Source organism: Bactrocera latifrons, unplaced genomic scaffold (genome assembly GCF_001853355.1).
Source record: "Bactrocera latifrons isolate USDA-ARS-PBARC rearing strain unplaced genomic scaffold, ASM185335v1 scaffold_46, whole genome shotgun sequence".
Taxonomy (NCBI): domain Eukaryota; kingdom Metazoa; phylum Arthropoda; class Insecta; order Diptera; family Tephritidae; genus Bactrocera; species Bactrocera latifrons.
Window position 1 is genome coordinate 1,208,901 of NW_017537112.1, and position 20,009 is coordinate 1,228,909.

Below are 20,009 nucleotides of genomic sequence, written 5' to 3' on the forward strand. Positions count from 1 at the left end.
GTTGGATAAAAAGGAGCCCAGTTTTGGAAGGAGTTCTTCTTCCATTATGATAGCTTAAAAATTGTATGCTTTAACGATCCTACAACAACTGTAAGACACTTTCTAGGTCAATAAATGGTAGGAGAATAAAAGAGCAGTCCATCTAGCAAAGACAAAAATCCCGTAACGAATTGTCTCTTTGAAAATATGAATCATACCGGTAAAAAAGACCATAATTCGACCTTTTGTAGTTTAAAATTTGTATGCTACATGAATCCTACAACAACTCTAAGACACTTTCTATGATCATTGAGGATAGAAGAGTAAAAATAAGCTAACTTAGCAAGGACAAAACCCATTACCATTACTATGAAAATATTAACTACACCTTCACTTTTTATATATATATGTATAAAGTCCAGTTTTTTCTACGAAAATCGGCTCAACTTCTCTTAATGCAAAAGACATAAGTACATTAAGTTGAAGTACACGAGAAAATATGTCTTACTAATTATGTAAAAAGTTCACAAAGCTGCGATCACTAGTAATTCCATTATGTACTCAAAGTGATCTTTCGAATAAATCTAACGGTATTAGCACAAATATGAATCAATCCTACCGCATAATCAGTTGAATTGAACTTTTATTTCATGCCAAGAAACTAAAAGATCATCATTTATTATGTTTAAGATTATCACAACATTGTTAATGATATCACTGATCGCCGATCGAGAATATTCGTGTCTGCTAGCTGTTACAGTTATATATGTACGTATATTAGTACACATTAGTGCCAAGCAGAGATAGTAAACCATATATTTACTGTCGTTTGCTGATAAAAATTGGCGGAAAACACATTTTCATTGATCAGCGATCGCTTATCTACACACCTAATGGATAGCTTACATATGAATATATGGTATTTATACTTCACATAAGCAATATGTACATGTATTTCTACTTCACATACATTCACATACAGAGGTACCATATGTATACAGGTATGACTAAACGTCTACGTCATATTCATTCATTCACCATTATGGCTGTAAAAACGTCATATTAATCAAACCAGTTTATCAAATGCGGTCATTAAGTGATCATACAGCGTAGGCTGTGTGTGTATCAAAGTTGTATAGATATGTAATGTTGTATGATCATTGAAGTGATCGTGTTTCAAAGCAGTGGTAGCGTTTTGATAAGTGGAAGAAAGGTGCAAAAGCTTTTCTGATTGATAAATTCTTATATTTTTTACTATATCATGGCTTGTATGAATGTACACAGATCTGTTTGACACCGTTGATTGATGTTATCAAACAGCCAAGCGCTTAGTTTATATATGGATCTGTGTGCGATTTTATCAATAAACACTCGCATGACCATATATAGGTTTGTATTTACAACGGTTTGTATTTACTCAAACTATGGTAAATGTGGTAAATGACCTAAACAAATATTATCGCGACGATAATCTCACTGTCAAAGCTGTTTAATGGCACAGCTATAAAAATATTGTCACCATCAGCGCGGCACTTCAAGCGTTCTTCAGATACATACATATATATATAGAAGTGTTCTCGCGTTTGTATTGAAATTTTGTACTCTTGCAACATACTACATAAGTGATTATGGTTTGCTAGCTTAACTTAAAAATATTGACTTTTAAATAACGACGAAAAGATATCAATAGGAGCAATACCACCCCAGCAAAGCGAAATTACCCGAAAGTCAAAAGTTCGGTGTTAGGTTTAATGTAGATAGCTCGGCAAAGCGAGATGAAGATTTTGTTTTCTCCGTCTTATGGTGATATTAATAACCACCTCACCTATATAAGGGGTTAGTTTAGGTTAGGTCGTAGTGTTGATCCTAATCGAAGTATCTCACTTGGACAGATATTCGTCCTTTGTGTTACCCAAATACTCTTAAAACTGGATCACCAGATCCTCATACATGCTCCGTCAAGATCGGGAAGAAACTCTCCGAGACATTCGATACCAAACGAAAATGTTTCAGAAAAGGCGACTCCCTATCGTATGACTTTTTCAATCTAGTGCTGGAGAAAGTAATTTGAGCTGTAGAGCTGTATAGATCGTGCTTTTAGTTCTTCTGTCGTCAGATTGAACAAAGAAGCGAAGCAAATGAGTCTAATAGTGAACGAGGGCAAGACGAAATATCTCCTGTCATCAAACACACAGTCGCCCTGCAACTTCTGGCTGTTGATCAGCGCTTACCGAGCATACTGGAGGTTTACATGTATGTATATGCATCTATGTAATAAGTTATAACGGAATATGTGTGCGACTCGACTTCGTCCAATGAGTTTTGTCCGACATTGTATCTCGTTCAACTTATCGTTCCATCAACTGCAGTATTCGCCGTGACCAATGCGCAAAACATCATAAATCTCCCACAGAATATTTCGCTCGAAAACTCGTAAAGCTGATTCATCAGTTGTTGTCATCGTCCATGCTTCTGCACCATATAGCAGGACGGAGATGATGAGTGACTTGTAGAATTTGGTTATTTTTCGTCGCGATTGTACTTTACTTCTCAATTGCCTACTCAGTCCACAGCAGCACCTATTGGCAAGAGCTGTTCTGCGTTGGATTTGGAAGCTGGGTTTTGTTTTGTGTCATTAATAAATGTTTAGAGATTTTTTTTTGTAAATATTCACCCGCCTTGAGCTCTTCCCTAGATATTATGTATAATTATTTTCAACAATTTGTTGCAGATCAGCTCATTTCATACCTATTTGTAACATAAGTCTACATATGTGCATTTGTAGCTATTTTTATAAATATGCATAGTACTCATAAAAGCGTACTTTCTTTCATACTGATCATCTCACTGTCAAATGAAATCTTTAAAATACTTGTATATATCTATTAGGTAATATTATGCCTTTTTATTATAAAATAAAAATATATAATACAAAAATATATATGTATGTATGTATACTTATATATAAAACTATATACATATATATTCATGTGGCTATAAGCAAATATTTTATTTTATATGTATTTATAGCACACCCTGGTGTATGTCAATATTATTTTTTTAGCTATTATTTTCATTAGAAAGCTTCTATCGCAACTTTATTTATACAATACTTAGTACTATTTGATAAGAAGTTATGAGTAGACATACATATACATAAGCATATAAATTTATATAAAAAGTCTCTGAAAAGAACAGAAAGCAACCATTTAAAGGCATTTGCATCACTTGTTATTTTAGCTTAGTTCAATAATATGTTCAGCTGTATTATCTGTAACAATCGCCCATATATAGTGTATATACTACTAACTATATACATACATATATACAGATGTGTTATATGGTTAGTGTAATTAAAAGAAACATACATATGTAAGGCTAATTGAAAACTACAGACAGCTAAAAATATACTACAATAGCCAATATATACAAATTTTCAGGGTATTCCCTTAAAACTTAGAATAATTTTTAGGTTTTATGTCATATTTAATATGAATTAATGTTACTTTATTTCTTAAATTATATGTTACTTTCTCATAAATGTGAGACGTTTAAGGAACTTCTAGTTCAGATTTATGGGTGAAGTCTCACAAGTTTCAATTCGCCGCTGGACCCTGGGTTAGTGTTTTTTTATGAGAATCTTTTAACTTTTAGTATCATATTTAAAATGAGTTCAACGTGCTTTGTCAATGAATTTGATCCTACTCTAGTAGTATTCTGGCTTCACAAAGGTTTTTTCTTTAATTTGCCAAGTGAGATCTCCATTATTTGCCACAACGACTTACATAGGCCCAGCGCACTGATAAATACCTGTATATTGCTGGGTGTTATTGACCATTTTTACTGTTCTTATAACCTTCCCAACTCTCTATTCAGAGAAAACTTATTTTTACACTTGACTAACTTGAGCAATACCTTTCAAGACCTTTTATTAAATACTAAGACAACAATTGGTTTGCTTTCCTCTAAAATTTGATCTTTGATTGCAATATCGTTAAATAAGCTATTGATCCCAAAGAAGAATCTGTTTTCAGAAAATATCTCACCTTCGATAAGAAAATCTATCCAAAGATACCCTCTCAGTAATAAGAATTTTCGGAAACTGTTGAACCCGAAAAGGTCACATATAATCTCTTCTCTCTTTCTCTGTAATAAGAGTTTTCGAAAATTCTGAAATAATATCACAATAGCCGCATTGTTTGCATAAAGTCACTAGTTATCTCTTTCCCGACCACTTTTGGTAGCAATCTGGCCAAAAGAGCTCGTTCATGTTCAAAACGTCAATCAATTTTCGAGCGGGTTTTTTCATATTTTCGATAATTTTGCCTAAAAATATATCTGACGCATGAGACACAATTTGAGATCAAATTTTGGTAATGAAATCTTTCAAACACTTTTGTATGTATTAAAGACAATTTTTATAGTACAAAAGCAGAGACCAAGATAAACCTTTTAAACTGCTCTAGCCATTGAGGATCTTCGAAGCTTGCTAATAATCTAAAAAAAATGTAGAATTTTGTTGACATTTAACTTTACGAGTTCATGTTCTAACTAGGTTTTCCGGTCTTTTAGTACAACATCTATTCTAGTTTTTTTTCCTTCGTGGTAAAAATCGTCAGACAAACAGTAACGTCATAAGTAGCTTTCAAACATACTTGAAGCTCAAGCTGCTTTCGAACATAAAAAAAGATTTTACCAATCCAGAAACTTTTTTGTAGCGATTCGGTTGGCGTAGTCGGTTTATATGGATAAGTCCGGGTCAAATTTGATCAGATAAGAAACACACATGCCGAACACATGCGAAGATCACACTTCACGCGAACTTAAAAACAGTTTAGCAATCTAGAAACAATTTTATGTCGATTCGGTTGGTTTAGTCAGTTTATTTCGACTAGTCCGGGTCAAATTTGAACAGGTAAGAATCACACATGCCAGACACATGTGGAGATCAATCGCACGAACATAAAAAAGATTTTACCAATTTAAAAACAATATTGTAAGGATTGAGTTGACCTAGTCCGGACCAATCCGGTTAAAATTTGATCAGATAAACACACATGGGAATAAACTGCCCACTACAAAAAAAAATAAAAAAGATTAACCGGTCTAGAAACAATTTTGTATTGATTCGGTTGGCGTTGTCTGTTTATATGGACCAGTCCGGTTCAAATTTGATCAGGTAATAAATTGACGAAATTTCGCTATACACTATTTTAAATATCTCAGATACAGAATTTTTCGTCTTTTACACGTCCTCTGTGGCGATTTATATTAAACTCGTATGTGCCATGTGAGTTCTTATGCAAAGGAACGAAGACAAAAATAATAAAAAAATTTTTAAATAATTTATGCCAAAAAATAATTATAATACAAACAAAAAAAAATACTTCAAAGAAAAAAATCATAAAATATGAACTTCAAATAGCAGTCCACACCCAAAAGCGATTAGTTTTTATGTGAAATCAATTAAAAGCCGACCACAATTGAATACAAATAGCGCCGCCACATGTAAACACTCGCAAATAATTTTCTAACGCAACAAAGTCTAACGCGCTATTTAGCCACTATACTATTAATATGTACACACATATGTATGTCTGTATGAGTAGAATTGAGAATTGAGGCCTAAAGGCGGATAGCAAAGCGCGAAACAGCCGACAAACGCATTTTTTTATAGAAAAATATGTACATATTAGAAGAATTGGAAAAAAATTGAAAAAAATGTGGAATAAAAGCCGTGACGAAGGCGGCAAATGGCTAAGAAATGAATACAATATATGTGTGTGAATGTTTGAGCAAAAATTAACTGTCAATATGTCTGCATAATGTAGTCGGTGGCTGAAATACAATATCTGCAAGCTCACAAATGTAGCCAGATACCTAACGACAAACGCAACAAAACTCGCAAAACTAGAATTTCTTAAGCAGTCGCACACATAGTAAACGTATAAATATGTATATGTTAGCAGCAAGAACCGACTAAATTCACGCCAACTCACTACAATTGACAGCCATAAGACTGAAAAGTGCTAAGTGTGTGTTTGGCACTCATGTTTTTGCTGTTGTTTTTGCTGACCGCTTAACATGTTGTTACATTGCCACTTTTGTTGTTGCTGTATTTCGACTTTTTTAGTTCCACTCATATTCTAGCTGTCTTTGCCAATTTGCTTTGCCACTTCAAGCCAACAAGTCTTGTACTTCTACCTACAAGCAGCCATACACACAAACAAGCATACACTCAACCAAACAAACACACACACATACATACATAGACAGCACATTAATAGCTAAATATCTTCGATTTGTTGCCATTCTACACTAGTGTGGCTATTTTTGTTCATAGAAAAAAATGGCAAGGAATTTCGATTGAGAGCAACATGTGCGCCGCTCCCGCTGGCAAAAGCGTTGGCGCTGTGACTTTGCTGAAATTTAGAAAAGAACAAAAGCAAGAAACACATGCGTCTGAACTCAGCGGTGATCTTCGTGGGTACCGTAGACGAATTTAGAACATTTGTTGATCGACATAGCGCATTTGCATATACTAAGTACATATGTACTCAGGAATGGCCATATAAATATGAAAATGTGTATTTGGCATGGTAGAGTTGCCAGAAAGTTTTGATTAAAATATAAGTTTAGTGCAAAGACAAGAACATGGATAAAAGATGTACTTGTAGTGTCAAGGAGGGTGTAAAGCATGTACAATTGATTACAACTCATAGAGAGAGAACAAAAAAATGTCTCTAAAGTTTTGTATTTCTAACCAAGTTACGTTGGTTACGAAATGAAGGATATCATGCTTGAAAATCGTGAGGAAAGTGTTCTGTCGCAAATCCGTTCGAATGATTTTGGGTATAAAACACATTCTAGCACAACTCGAGCTAAATTTGTTTGAAAAATAATACCGTATAAAGGTCTCTTTGGACACCCTTGATCGTGCGAATTCCGATCCCACATTGAAAGAGAGCAGTTTAACTGCCGAAAAGGCATGGGTTTATGAGTTTTACATGTAAACAAAACAACAATCATCAAAATGAAAAAACGAGCCAAAACCAAAAAACCACGCCAAAGTCACTCAAAAATCAAATTGGTGCTCATTGTTTTTTCAATGTTCGATGTCATGAATTTGTTCCAGAGATAAAACCAAATTCACCGATGGAGCTAATTTCTGAGTACTCTTTGGTCACAATGTATATTTGAGAAAACTCTACGGATATTTCATCCGACATAATTTTGGAGATGTGGGCATATTATCACGACTTTTTCAACTTAGTTTGCCAATAGGATTTCACAACTTTAAACACATTTATTTGGAAAGGTTGTTTGCAGAGTCGGTGAGGAAATTTCTATGAAACCGAACAGATTGGACCTTCGGGGTTGGTTGAAAAGAGAGGAGCGGGAGCCTTAAAACACAGACAGCCGCACTAAGGTAATCTTTCAGTAACTCAAAATCGTTTTCCACTCCAGTTGTTTAATGTCTCGTAAGATGAACAATGGGATCTGTTAATTAGATCACGTCCTATCCGGCTGATAGCGAGGCATTCACAAAGATAATATTCTAGGGTCTCTTCATCCTTCGCCTGAGGTAGATGTTCTCCGACTATCTCTTTAATACCGATGAGTTCTCTACAAAATAACTTTGTGGTATAGTCGTATTGCTAGTGTTCCAAGATCTTAGATGCTCCTGTTCTAAACAACCATTGAAGGAACGGAGTGGTCTTGGAAAGTTTAGGGAAATTTTGTTTCCTCGTGTTCTACTTAAGTTTCTTCTATTCCTAAATGACTGAGAACTCAGATAATATTAACCAAATGAGAGTGTAGTTATTGTCTGCTTGCATAACCTTCAACTAGGAGGTTAATGGATTTGCTATTTAAAGCAGAATCCCATTTGTTATGCCAACAATTTCGTTCTGAAAGACTGAATTGTAGTCATTTAACATAGTTTGAAGTTGCTTTCTATGAATTACTCCAGATTCACCCTTTGATCCAACGGTGAATATTTAGATTTCGCCGATGGAACTGTCCACCACAGAACCATTAGGCCATCCTCCTCTACTGAGAAATAAAAATGTTGTGTTTCATTAATCTTGAATCTACTTTAGTCGGTCGCATTGATAATTAAAACCTACCTGCATAACCGACATTCTTAAATACATATGTATGTATGTATATTCGAGACGGCTATCGGCTATCGAAGAAATAAAATATTTGATAATAGTTTCCATTTTTAAGTCCCTCTGTAAATACTTGAAATAGTACCCAAATAAATGGTTTCTGAGATATTCCCTAAATTTGGTCTATTAAGACTTTTTAAAACCCGAAGATACTTTAAGCACAGGGGTAGAGAGAGAGAGAGAGAGAGATTGCTTTACTTTAAACTTATGGAAACTACTAACTCTGTCTCAACAAAGTCTAAAATTACTGGAAAATATAGTTTGTGTTTGAAATATGAGAGTATATGTATGTATGTAAATACATATATGAGAAAGGAAGAAAAATGATGGTTAGGAGGTGCTTTGACTCACTTATCTGTTAAGAAGAACACCACCACCAACCCACAACCGAAATATCTCAAGATACCAATCTGACGAAACTGCAAAATCCCATAATATTGATACCAACTGGCAACTCTGCCACATTCATTCCTATTACCACAATCATGAGCTGATCCGCTTAAGAACTATCGTAGTGCCCAACCGCTGAATACTTAAGAGTCAACCAAAAAGCCAAAGACTAAAAGAAAACACATTTTAGAAACCAGTATAAATATCAGCATGTGCATGAAAAAGAGAAAATACTCCGCAACACTGAATAAGCGAACGCGAATTGATCGAGAGATTGTCTACTGACAGAACATGACCTCCGCCTGCACCGCAGTCACCGACGACGACGCCGATCAGAGCCAATGAATTGCGCTGCAAAAAATTACGTTCGACACAAAAATAGCAAGAACCAACTACGTCAAAGAACAACAATGGCTAAGAATAACAACCAGCCGATATCAGCTCGGGCACACGAACCAACACACGTACACACAACGAGTGAACGCAAAGTGAAGTGTTCGAATAGCTGTGTGTTTAGTTGGCGATCATTATATAGGTACGAGTACAAAAACAAAAATTATATAAAAAACACTGTGAGGCATTTTGGCGTCTGGTTGTCGCCAACCGTACGGCACGTCTCTACCCGCAATGCAAAACGGCGGCGGCAGCGCAAGAAACGTAACAACGTGTCTTCGAAGTCGAACGATTGTTTAATATATATTTTCTTCTTTTTGTTTTATGTTGAATTTTTATTTATTTGCTGCTTCTGCTTTTTTTTCTTATTTTGTAGTTGGTATGCTTGAATGTTTTTGGTTATTTTGTTTCGACTTCGGTTTTGTTGTGGCAGTCGCAACGACGTTTTGGCAGCGCTTTAAGTAAATACATACATACATATACACTTTTACTGATCGTGCTGATCATGACAGTCATGAGCGCAATCATGACGCTGCCGTCGATGATCATCAACACCTTTTGGAGGAGCCCCGCGCGCAAGAGACGCGTTGGGGCTGACGCGACGTGACGTTGGCCGTATACCACGATCGGTAGCGTTGAATGGGTGTACGCGCGCAACATATGTACGTGCAAACATATAATAACAACTGAACTTCACCCTTACATATATACATATATATGCGTGTATGTATGTATGTGTATAGGTATCTAGATACTTATGTATATATCCATATAAATGTTTGCATTCAATCAAATACAGTTGTTTGTTTATACACACACACATGCGCATACAATTGGCGCACACGTATGGCAGCAACATTTTGTGGCGGCGGCGAGTGCGCCACTTCCTAACACCGTCAACGATCAGCAACCGACAATGCTCCGTATAACACCGCGCCGCCGTCTTAATGCTCCATTCCAACGCCAAACCAGCTAAATGGCAACGAAAATAAAAGCAATGCGCTGGGTTGAACAGAAGCGCGCACCGCGCGATCATTGACGATCGGCGTTTAGTTGATGATCGGCGCGGCGTCTCACTTGTTTCTTAAGAGCGACGCGTCGTTGGTTCACACAGCTGCTGCCGCTGTGGTGTTTCTGATTGCTGCTGATTTCTTGCTGAGTAATCGTGCGCTTGATTGGGTGAACGCGAGTGGGGGCGAGCGTGTGGCGACGATCACTTCAATTATTTCATGCCTTTTTCGTAACATATACGTGTGTGTGTGTGTGTGTTTCGTATTTTTATTATATTGTTATGCATAATTGTGGGTTGCTTGCTTGCTTGCTGGATCGTTCGATCTTTCGACTGTTGGACGCGATCGTTCACTCGCTCCTCCGTTTGTTAATGTTTTTTTTTGCCATTTGATTTGTGATTACATTCGCTTTGGTATTTTTGCGCTGCTATTCTTTGCATTCGCTACTTTATGTTGTATAAGTTGTGTTCTAGACTCCTTATTATTGTTGTTTTTGAAGTGTGTATGTGTGGTTTTCAATTTGCATTCGTTAAAATTCATACATTTTGCTACTCGCTTAGCATTGCTCACAGTGGCTGTATAGTTGTACTTAAACAACACCGTTTCGGTTGATTGGTCTGTTGTTTACTTAGACGTTGAGCATTTCGTTGTTCAAATTGATTTCTCGAATTGTGAATTTAATAGATCATTGAGTTTGTAGCTTGCCTGCTAGCTGTGTGAAATCGGTCACTGATTGAATTAGGCTATGTGTATATGTACATACATACAGATGTATTTATGTATTTGTATTAGAACACTTTTTATCAATGATCGCTTCGCACTTTACTTGGCATCAAACAGTTCAGCAAATAATTTTGCTATTAGCTCATAGATTTTTGTTTTATGAACTACCTTAAACTAACATACATATACTGAGATTGAAAATAATATTTTGATTGAGATCTCTAAGAAAATCATGTATGTATGTATGTATATTGATCGCTAATCCCCTTAGCAATTATATTTTGGCTTTGTTAGACACACTTATTACGATGTGCACGTAATTTCCCGTTTTGGACCAAGATCGTGTGATATAACATCGTTCGACTTTCTAATGTGGCGATATGTTAAGTCAAAAGTGTATGTAGAGACGCCGTTTCGATTCAGGCCTTGGAGCAAAAAAAAATCACGCGTTTCACTCGCTAGTTTCCAGACGAAATGCTCGAACGAGTCATCGAAACTGAGACTTATCCGTGCCCAATTTTTGATAGAGATAATTTTCAAAAAATAAATAAAAAAGAATGAATATAAACATTCAAATGATAATAAATTTGCCCAGTTCAATTTTGAAGTTTCTTTGTTTTTTCTTTAAAATAGTAGGAAACCTAGAAATGGATTACCCTTTTTTATTTTGTCTTTTAATGGCAAATTCTTCAGCAAGTCTCGTTTAATTCGCTACCAGCTCAATTTGGTAAAATCATATCCAATTAATAGTTTCTTAAAAAAAACATTTCTTAATTTGTTTACTAAATCCGTTGCTAGATCGGAATTGTCCAAATATTGTCAAATTAGTAACCCAATCAGCAAATTTCCTTAGAATCTATCATTTCTACCTTAATAATTATATTCATATACGTTCAAACTTCCTGAAATTACTAAGATATTTCTCCAAGAATATTTCTCCTTTGAACAATTTATACTCGTATGATCTTAATCTTGATCTTCTATACTTGTAAGACTCTGGAATAACTGAGAAATTTCTCCACGAAAGTTTCCTCTTTGAACAATGTATTAAGTTTAAGACTGTATGTCTTAATCTCGATCTCATAGACTTTTCTGATTCTAGAATATAAAGGATCGCTTCAAAAATATTTTTTATTGCAAACAATTAATACTTGTACACTCTTTATCTTAATCCACGATCTCTCTCTCTTGATCTCATAAACTCTTCAGATCCTGGACAAATGAACAAATCACTCCAAGAATGTTTTCATTTTGAACAAGTCATACTCGTACAGTCTCAATCTTGATGTCATAGTCGTTTCAAACCGTAGAATAACTTCTACAAGGGATCTCCACAAATGTTTCCACTTTGAACAATTCATACTCATACAGTGTTGATATCGTTATCATAGATCATTCAGATCTTGGAGTAACTATAGGAGGTCTCGATTAATGATTCTACTATACTGAACAATTTACACTCGTATATTATTACTCTTGACCTTATAAACACTTAAGATATTAAAGTAACTAACAGATATCGCCAAGAAAATGTCTACTTTGAACAATTTATAGTCGTACAGTCTTAATCTTGAGCTCATAGACTACTCAGATGGCTTTCGATAATTTTTATATGTTTATATATATGTACACATATCTTTACACATATATAATATAAAAATCACGTGTCACGTTGTTTGTCCGCGATGAACTCCCAAACTACTGAACTGATTTTAGTAAAATTTAGCACACTGTATCCAGATCGATCCAACTTAGAAGATAGGACGGTGAAAAACATTCATAAGTAAAAATATAGTGAAAGCTCTATTAACTGGAGAGAAAGCAGCCTTAAATTTGTTATTTTTTCCAATGAATTTTATTTGTATGAAGTTATCCAAAATTAAATCTCAAGTACAATCCCTTGGATTCTTATACCGAAAAAAAAGTTTTCGCATTTATTTTTTGTAAATAACATCTTCACTGTATGGAATAGCTTATGATATGAATAATAGTATAAAATGTATATCACAGCAACGCGTGGCCGGATCCACTAGTGTATATGTAATACTCTATCTACTTTTGCTCCGCCTTATTGCGCTACGTAAGCAAAGCGTTTTCGTTTTCAACAACCACTTTATTCTTCACTTTGTCATATTCGTTTATTATCAGCCTTTGTCGTTCGATCCCCCCTTTATACTTGTGCACGCCAAACACATATCAGCGCATTGCTTGAATTGTTTTTGTCGCCGTGCGGTTGTCTTATCGTTTATTCTTTGTTGCCTGTCATGTCGGTGCTGTCATTGTTGCTAGTTCTAGCAGTTGTTCGTATTGTATTGTGTTGTCATATGTTAAACTCGTTCGCGGTATGTGCTGTTGTTTAGCGCTTAGCCACCATCAACAGCCAGTTCGTCAGCCAGCCAACAAGTCAGCGAGTCAACCGAGATATTATTGCTTTGGGGCGACGACTCGACGCTACGTTGGTCGTGCACTGATCGCAATGGTCGTGCGCATAGACAACCAGAACTATGTCGCTGTGGTCGCGACGTCTATGAGTCTTCAGTTCTTGCGAACTTGTGGCATTTCAGCAGTCGGCATATAAAGTGATCGTCGCCAAGTTCGTTGTGGCTACTGAAAGCGCTGGCATTTTCGTAACGTTCTTGTCGTTCATTATTGTACTTCTATACTTATTTGTTGTAACGTCATCTGGTGTATTTCTGTAAAACTGATTTGGCATTCTTTTTTTGTCCATCCAACATCCGCTGTGCATTTCGAGCGGTTTGATGAACGCGTCGTAGGCACGAACGTTAGTGTGAAAAAAACATTCGTTTTTTTGTTTTGTGTTTGCGAATTTATTTGTAATTTTTTTTTTTTTTTTTTTTTTGCGCGCTCACAGGTGCAATTGAACCGAAGATCAACGCAAAACGAAGAGCAGCGAAAAGAACGCAAGAATTCAGCGCGCTTGCTTGTGACGACATACAAGCAGCACGATCGTCCGATCTTGCGTGTGCAATCGCAATGAAAAAGAAGCAGAACACACAGCAATCAGAAAAAAAGAAAAAATAAAACAAAAACGAGGGTACAAGTCAACCACAATGCCATCGAGCGACCGAAGATCATCTGTTGCATTGCGCAGCCAAGCAAAAGAACAAAAGTTATCAAAAAGTCAGAGATCGACGTCGACCGCGACAGACTGGCGACAGTAGCGTCGCACAAGTCAAGTGGTGGTGATTGCCAGCGCATAGTGTGAAGAAGAATACCCTGCCAAAGCCGCACGCAGAAGAAGTGGTAGTAATTGAGCCAGTAGATAGTAGCTAGAAAGTGTTTACACGACCTATGAGCGCGCGCTGCCTTGGCCCGGCAGTCTAACTGGCAACGCGTCTGACTGGCAGCGCGTTCAATTAACCCGCCCGCTCAACGTGCATGCCGCGTCGTCTGTCCGCAGTCGGGCTGTCGTTGTGTCTGCTTGCCGTATGTTCGTCGAAGTCAAAACTGCTTGTTGTTGTACTTTTTATTTTTATTTTCTGTGTATTGCTGTTTGCTTTGGGTTATTGTCTCCAATGTGTATGTGTGTGCGTGCGGGTTTCAAACGTTGCGACTGTGGGCCACACACTCACCAGTCACACCACCGCTAGCATAAAGTCAGACTTGTTCGCCTTTGTTGTTGTTATGCACTTAAGCGCTGGTGTTTTTTTCTTTTATGTTTTTTTTTTTTCTTTCCGATTGTCTGCTTTTCCCATTTTTATTATGCCCGCGCATAGCTGTTATTCAGCATCTTGTTACACATGTGTTGTTATTGTTATCATTGCAAGCGACGACCACGACCACGACTCAGCCGACGACGCACTATCAGTACACTTGTGTGTTGTTGGCGCGCCCGCCTGAAGTAGACGTAAGCGGCATAAATGTTGTTGCTGCAGCGCTCGCATATGGCATATGTACATATGCATGTATGTTTGTGTGCAGGCGCGCGGCACTCGGTAGTCACTTGGTGCAAAGCGCTCGCATCGTCAATGTCGGCGCTGACGTTCAGCGCTCACTGCGGCGCATGCACTGTTATTATTGCTGTGTGTTGTGTGAAGCAAATAGAAAACATTTCAGTTTAAACGTAACGTTGCATACGTCAAGATCGCGCGATTCCGTATGCTAAGCGCAAACATATTTAGATACACGCTAGACTTAGCTAGTTAGTTGTTGAGCAGACGTTTGAGATCGCACGATCATTTGCGCGCTTTTAAAAAATACTTACTTAAGGCAAGCGCGCGTTCGCGTTAATTGGCGACTGTAAGCGCCTAGCGATTTTCAATTTTTATCGCGCGCGCAGGAAATGTGTATTAATTTCGTAACGCTAGCTTATTGGCTGCAACAAGTGTAGTAATCGCGTGTACAGAACGCGCTTGGTGAAATTGGAAAAAAAAATTTTAAATATTTAATATTTCTAAAAATTAGAATTTTTTGATTTTCTGCAAGGGAAAGCGCTTTATTGGTGGAAAAATGTAAAAATTGCGCGTTCCTTGCAACTAAGTGAAATTATACGAAAATACGCGCCATGCTCCACATGTGGAAAAAAAATATTTTTCTTTTGTAAATTTTAGTATTCATAAATCAACAGCGCCCGCTTTGAAGTGCAATTTTGTAGCGCGCAAATCATTAAAATAGTGCAAAAATATATGTACATATATAGTACATTTGTATGTATGTATTTATACAGCATGTGTTGAGTGACACGATCGGGCAACACTGCCAATTGATTTTCCGTTGATTTTCAAATAAACGTTTTAGAAAATGCTAACTACGCCAATAGTCTAAACCGATAGTTAAAGTGATCTGCCAGTGATCCTCGCTTCGCAAGTGATCCTCCTTACCCATGCGCAACCCTCAACTGGCGATTAGACAGTCCAAAATTCGTTACTCATCAAAACAAGAGTGTCTCCTCACCGAAGGTTCTTAACTGTGTCGCCGTGTTTAATTGAGTTCTACGAATTTACGCTGTGTGTGACTGTAAGCAAATAAAGCCAAAGCCATAGCCGCAGTAAAAGCAAACGAAGTGGACGAAAAATAACAAAACCTTTATCAAAAACAACAAAAACCAAAGTGATCATAAAGATACTTGAGCGAAAGGTCGAGGAATACCCTACCAACACATTGCACTTAAGTAACACTGAGCGCGCGTGTGTGTGTACGTATATGTAAACGAAGACACTTGAGTTACACAAAAAGATATGTGACGACGACGTCAGCAGCGGCGACACATTGTCCGACGTTCAAGTAGTGGCAAGCAATAAGAGCAACCTCCAGGAAGCCACAGACGAGTACAAAATGCAACAACAACAAAAATAACAACAAAACGGTATTACAACAACAGCAGCAAAGTCATTAATAAGCAAGCGCCGTACGTGCAAGCCGTAGCTACTAATAATAAAAATAAAGTATCTAGCAGATACAAACACACACACACATATCCAAGCATAAATGCATGTGAGCATATATAGCTAGCTGCGTGTGTAGCCACTGAGCAAAAGCAGTCACAAGCTGAGCGCCAGCCAACAGGCGACAGAAGATCACCGAGAACCTGAAAAGGAAGCCGCAACAACAACGAGACAACAGCATACACTTAAGACAAGTTGAGCTAAATAGTTGCATGTCATTGCTGTTATTGTAGTGTTGTTGTTGCTTGTGTTGGATTGCTTGTAGCTAGTCTCATTGGTAAACAGCATGAAATATTCGTGGCATTAAAGACGGCGCCAGCATACCTGCCAATGTCTATGGATGTCTGTCGAACGGCAGCGCAGCCGTAGTCGCCGACGCGACACTTACCGTTGTACAACTTGCTGTGGCTATTATTGTTGTTGTGCCAGGGCAGGCCACACAAGGCAGACAAGGCAATCCAGCAGTAGCTTGGCAAGATCGTCCGACAAGTCTAGAGGCAACGGCAACGACAAGCAAGCGCACGCTTAATAACAGCAAATTGAATACGTCACGTCGCTACGCGGCAACAACAACAACAATAAGCAAATAACTGCAACAATTGCAATAAGAAAAGCAATAAAAGTTGCTACACGCCGACAACGCGAACGGTTAAATCAAGCGCACCGCCGCAGAAAGCCTGCATTGACAAGAGATAATTACAGCGCAAGCAACAACAACAACAAACACACTAAAATAGCATTACAACAAAGTGGAGGCAGGCGATTCCAAACGCTGCAAGACTGCGTAAGTAGCATTTAAACACATACATATGTACATAATTATAAAGTCAAGCTAAAGCATACAACAATAGCAACATACAAACACTTACTAAACCAAATGTGTTCACCAAAAGCGTAGCAAAAACAAAAAACGAGGAAACTCGAAATTGTGTGAAAACTCGAGATAAATCGGAGCGAAGACCCCAGACAGCGACTAGATAGTCCAGCAGACAGTTGCACATATGTACATACAAACACGCATGCTCAAACATATACATACATATGTGTACGAGACGCCAAATAAACGCACAGACTGACTGATAAAAAGCAGCAGCACATGTGCAGCAACAGTCGTCATAAAAAAATACAACAACAACCATACTAATAACAACAACAGCAGAGTGGTGGCAGCAATCAAGATTGAAAGCATGCATATTAAATTCGTGCGTTGTCTGTGACACGCATAAACATATGTATGTGTACCAGAAACCAAACACAACAACAATAAAAAACAATAACAACAACCACAGATGCTAGCAATTAACATGCAAAGGTCATTTTTATTAAGAAACCAATACAAGCGAGCGAGAAAACGCACATACATATATATGAATATACATACAAACGCACATATGTAAGATATATGCAAATGTAAATATGTATGCTACGTTTTTTCAATTTTTTTTAAATATAATTTTTAGGTTTTCATTTGATTTTTTTTTTTGTGTTTGCTCTCACCCAAAATGCATCACTGTTTGTGCGCATTTGTATTTGTTTTTGTTGTTGTTGTTTTGCTTGTCGTAATTTTCGTCTGCTTCGTTGCTACATTCATACATACACACATAGTCATATAAATTTATACAGACACACATATAAAATTATGGGGTTTGACGGCATTTTTAAACTCACATGTCTCACAGTATGTTTGCGTTTGATTGAACATGTATATGTATGTCTGTGTGTTTGTATTTTTGTAAACAGCAATTGTGAAATTTTGAGGAATACCCTTATAAATAAATAAATACACGGTGTTTAAGCGTTGAGCGCAGCGCTGACTCAGAGCACACATCGGCGGCTGGTGACCTATTGAGGCACTTAAGCGCACACACACATACGGCTACATATATTTTTATTATAAAAGCAAGATAAAACTGTAATTCCCTTCACAGTTGCATTTTTTGAAGCATTAAGGGGTATAAAAAGATGTTTATATTGATTTTGATCGGTTAGTTTGTATGACAGCTATATGCTATAGTAGTCCGATCTTGACAATATAATCATAGGTTGTAGATCTGCTACAGAGAAAAATTTATGACAAATTTCGGGAATCTAACTTGTCAAATAAAAAAGGTTCCCATACAAGAACTTGATTTTGAGCGGTCAATTTGTATGGCAGAGAGAAAGACATCTGTAAAATTTTTTTCGATATCTCAAAAGCGACGTCCATGTACATATATACAGTGGGTCATAACTAAATCAACGCAGCTCGTAAAGCTCATCAATTAAATTGTTTTTATCTTAGAGGATCTACATTTCGTGCCAAACTTATTATTATCCTCTTCAGGATAAATTTATGGAAAGTTTTAACCTTTAAACTGGGAATTCGACACTCTTCCTAGAGACCTCATAAAGCTGCTATAACTCATATCTTCATCTGCATATATTTTTTTATCAATTTTGTCGATTCAACAGTACATTACCGAGTAAAATTACAGTTTTTTCGGTTACATAGGCAGAAATTTCTTCATTCCGTATACCCCTTCAAAAGTTATCCCATCCTATAGTAAGACTATTCTGTCGAGTCTATTTGTGTGCTTCTTCTAAAGGTTGAACATGATTCACTTTAATTCAGACGTTAGATTATATACAAGATCACATTATATATAACTTAATAATATGTAATTATCGACTGTATTTGATAAATGTAACCAAATACTGAAGGTTTTCTCTCAAAAAATTTTGTTTTTGTCTGGTAACCAATCTATAGATCACTCTACTCATTCATATAGATTTCAACAGGTTCTCCAATTTATCCTTAATTTTTAACTGTTTTCCATCTGTCATCCAATGGGTTAAATTTAAATTTTTATAGATTATTTTTACTTGTATGAATTCTTATACAATTTCATACTCTAAGCACACCTCATCTTGAAGTGCCTAAAACTCGGAATTTCGTATTATTTTCTTCGGCGATCAAACATAGCAATACTAATTGAACAAACTATCACATTTCAATCAAAACTTATAAAATTTACTTTATTATAACTAAAATTTTGTGAGAAAATCTTAAAATGAATGAATAGTATTGCTCCCGTTTGACTCAAATTTTCTCTGCATGTATGTATGTATGTACATACATATGTATCTTCCAAGAGCACTTCTGTGTCTACAAAAGATCAGGCAGTAAATAGGTTAGCTGACTAGTAACGAATTGGTTAGTTGAAAACTCTTTAAAAAGTTGCATCGATCGCATTGTCTTTACCTATTCCTATTTTTGTCTTCTAAGTTAAGCCCTATAGATGAAACTCAGTGATTGTTAGTTCATTATTTCATCTTTAAATCGAATCTGGCGTTCAGTGAAACCCCAAGGTATACAAAAAACGGCTGTAAAACGTCTCATTAGGCTATCGGTTGTAGCTGCTGTTAAAAAGATCAATTAAACAAAGCTCAAACAAAATTCTGCAACCAGTTAAGCACCTCGTATTCGACACTCCACCTGCGACAGCACTTTATTTTTACCAAACCGCACTAATCAAACTAAATTTATACAGCATTCAAGTATGCGTGTGTGTGTCTATTTTGAACCAGCTGTGCCACAGTATCGACAGCCGTCAAATAAAAATAAATATTTGGCATGGCATACCAAAGTACTGATCCGATTACTATGTTAAATGGTATGATCACAGCTATTTACTGGGACGAGTTTCTTTGCTTTTTCGTCTTATTTTTTAATTACATTTTTTTAAATTTCTATTTTTTTTTTTTAATTTTAATTTTTTTAAATTTAATTTTATTGAATTTTTTTTATTTGAAATATTTTTTTTTGCAATACCGAAGTAGAGGGTACCACTGTCGCTTTCCACTCTCCTGTCTCTTATACACATCTAGATGTGTATAAGAGACAGGAGTTAAAATAGGTTGTTTATATATTTTAAATTTTTTTTGAAATGTTTATA

The 20,009-nt window shown here is 36.5% G+C and overlaps 1 protein-coding gene across 4 annotated transcripts in view; it reads left to right on the forward strand.

Annotated features, from left to right (window-relative positions):
* LOC108973138 overlaps window positions 1-20,009 on the forward strand; it is a 170,927-nt gene that overhangs the window by 99,177 nt on the left and 51,741 nt on the right. The window contains exons 1-2 of one of the 4 annotated variants that reach the window (XM_018940189.1): window positions 13,258-13,296; window positions 15,241-16,858. The exons of 2 other annotated variants lie outside the window; for them this stretch is intronic. The gene's annotated coding sequence lies outside the window, so the exon portion shown is untranslated. Of the gene's footprint in view, window positions 1-13,257; window positions 13,297-14,704; window positions 16,859-20,009 lie in introns of those variants that run through there. One more of the 4 variants, XM_018940186.1, reaches the window with a different exon arrangement.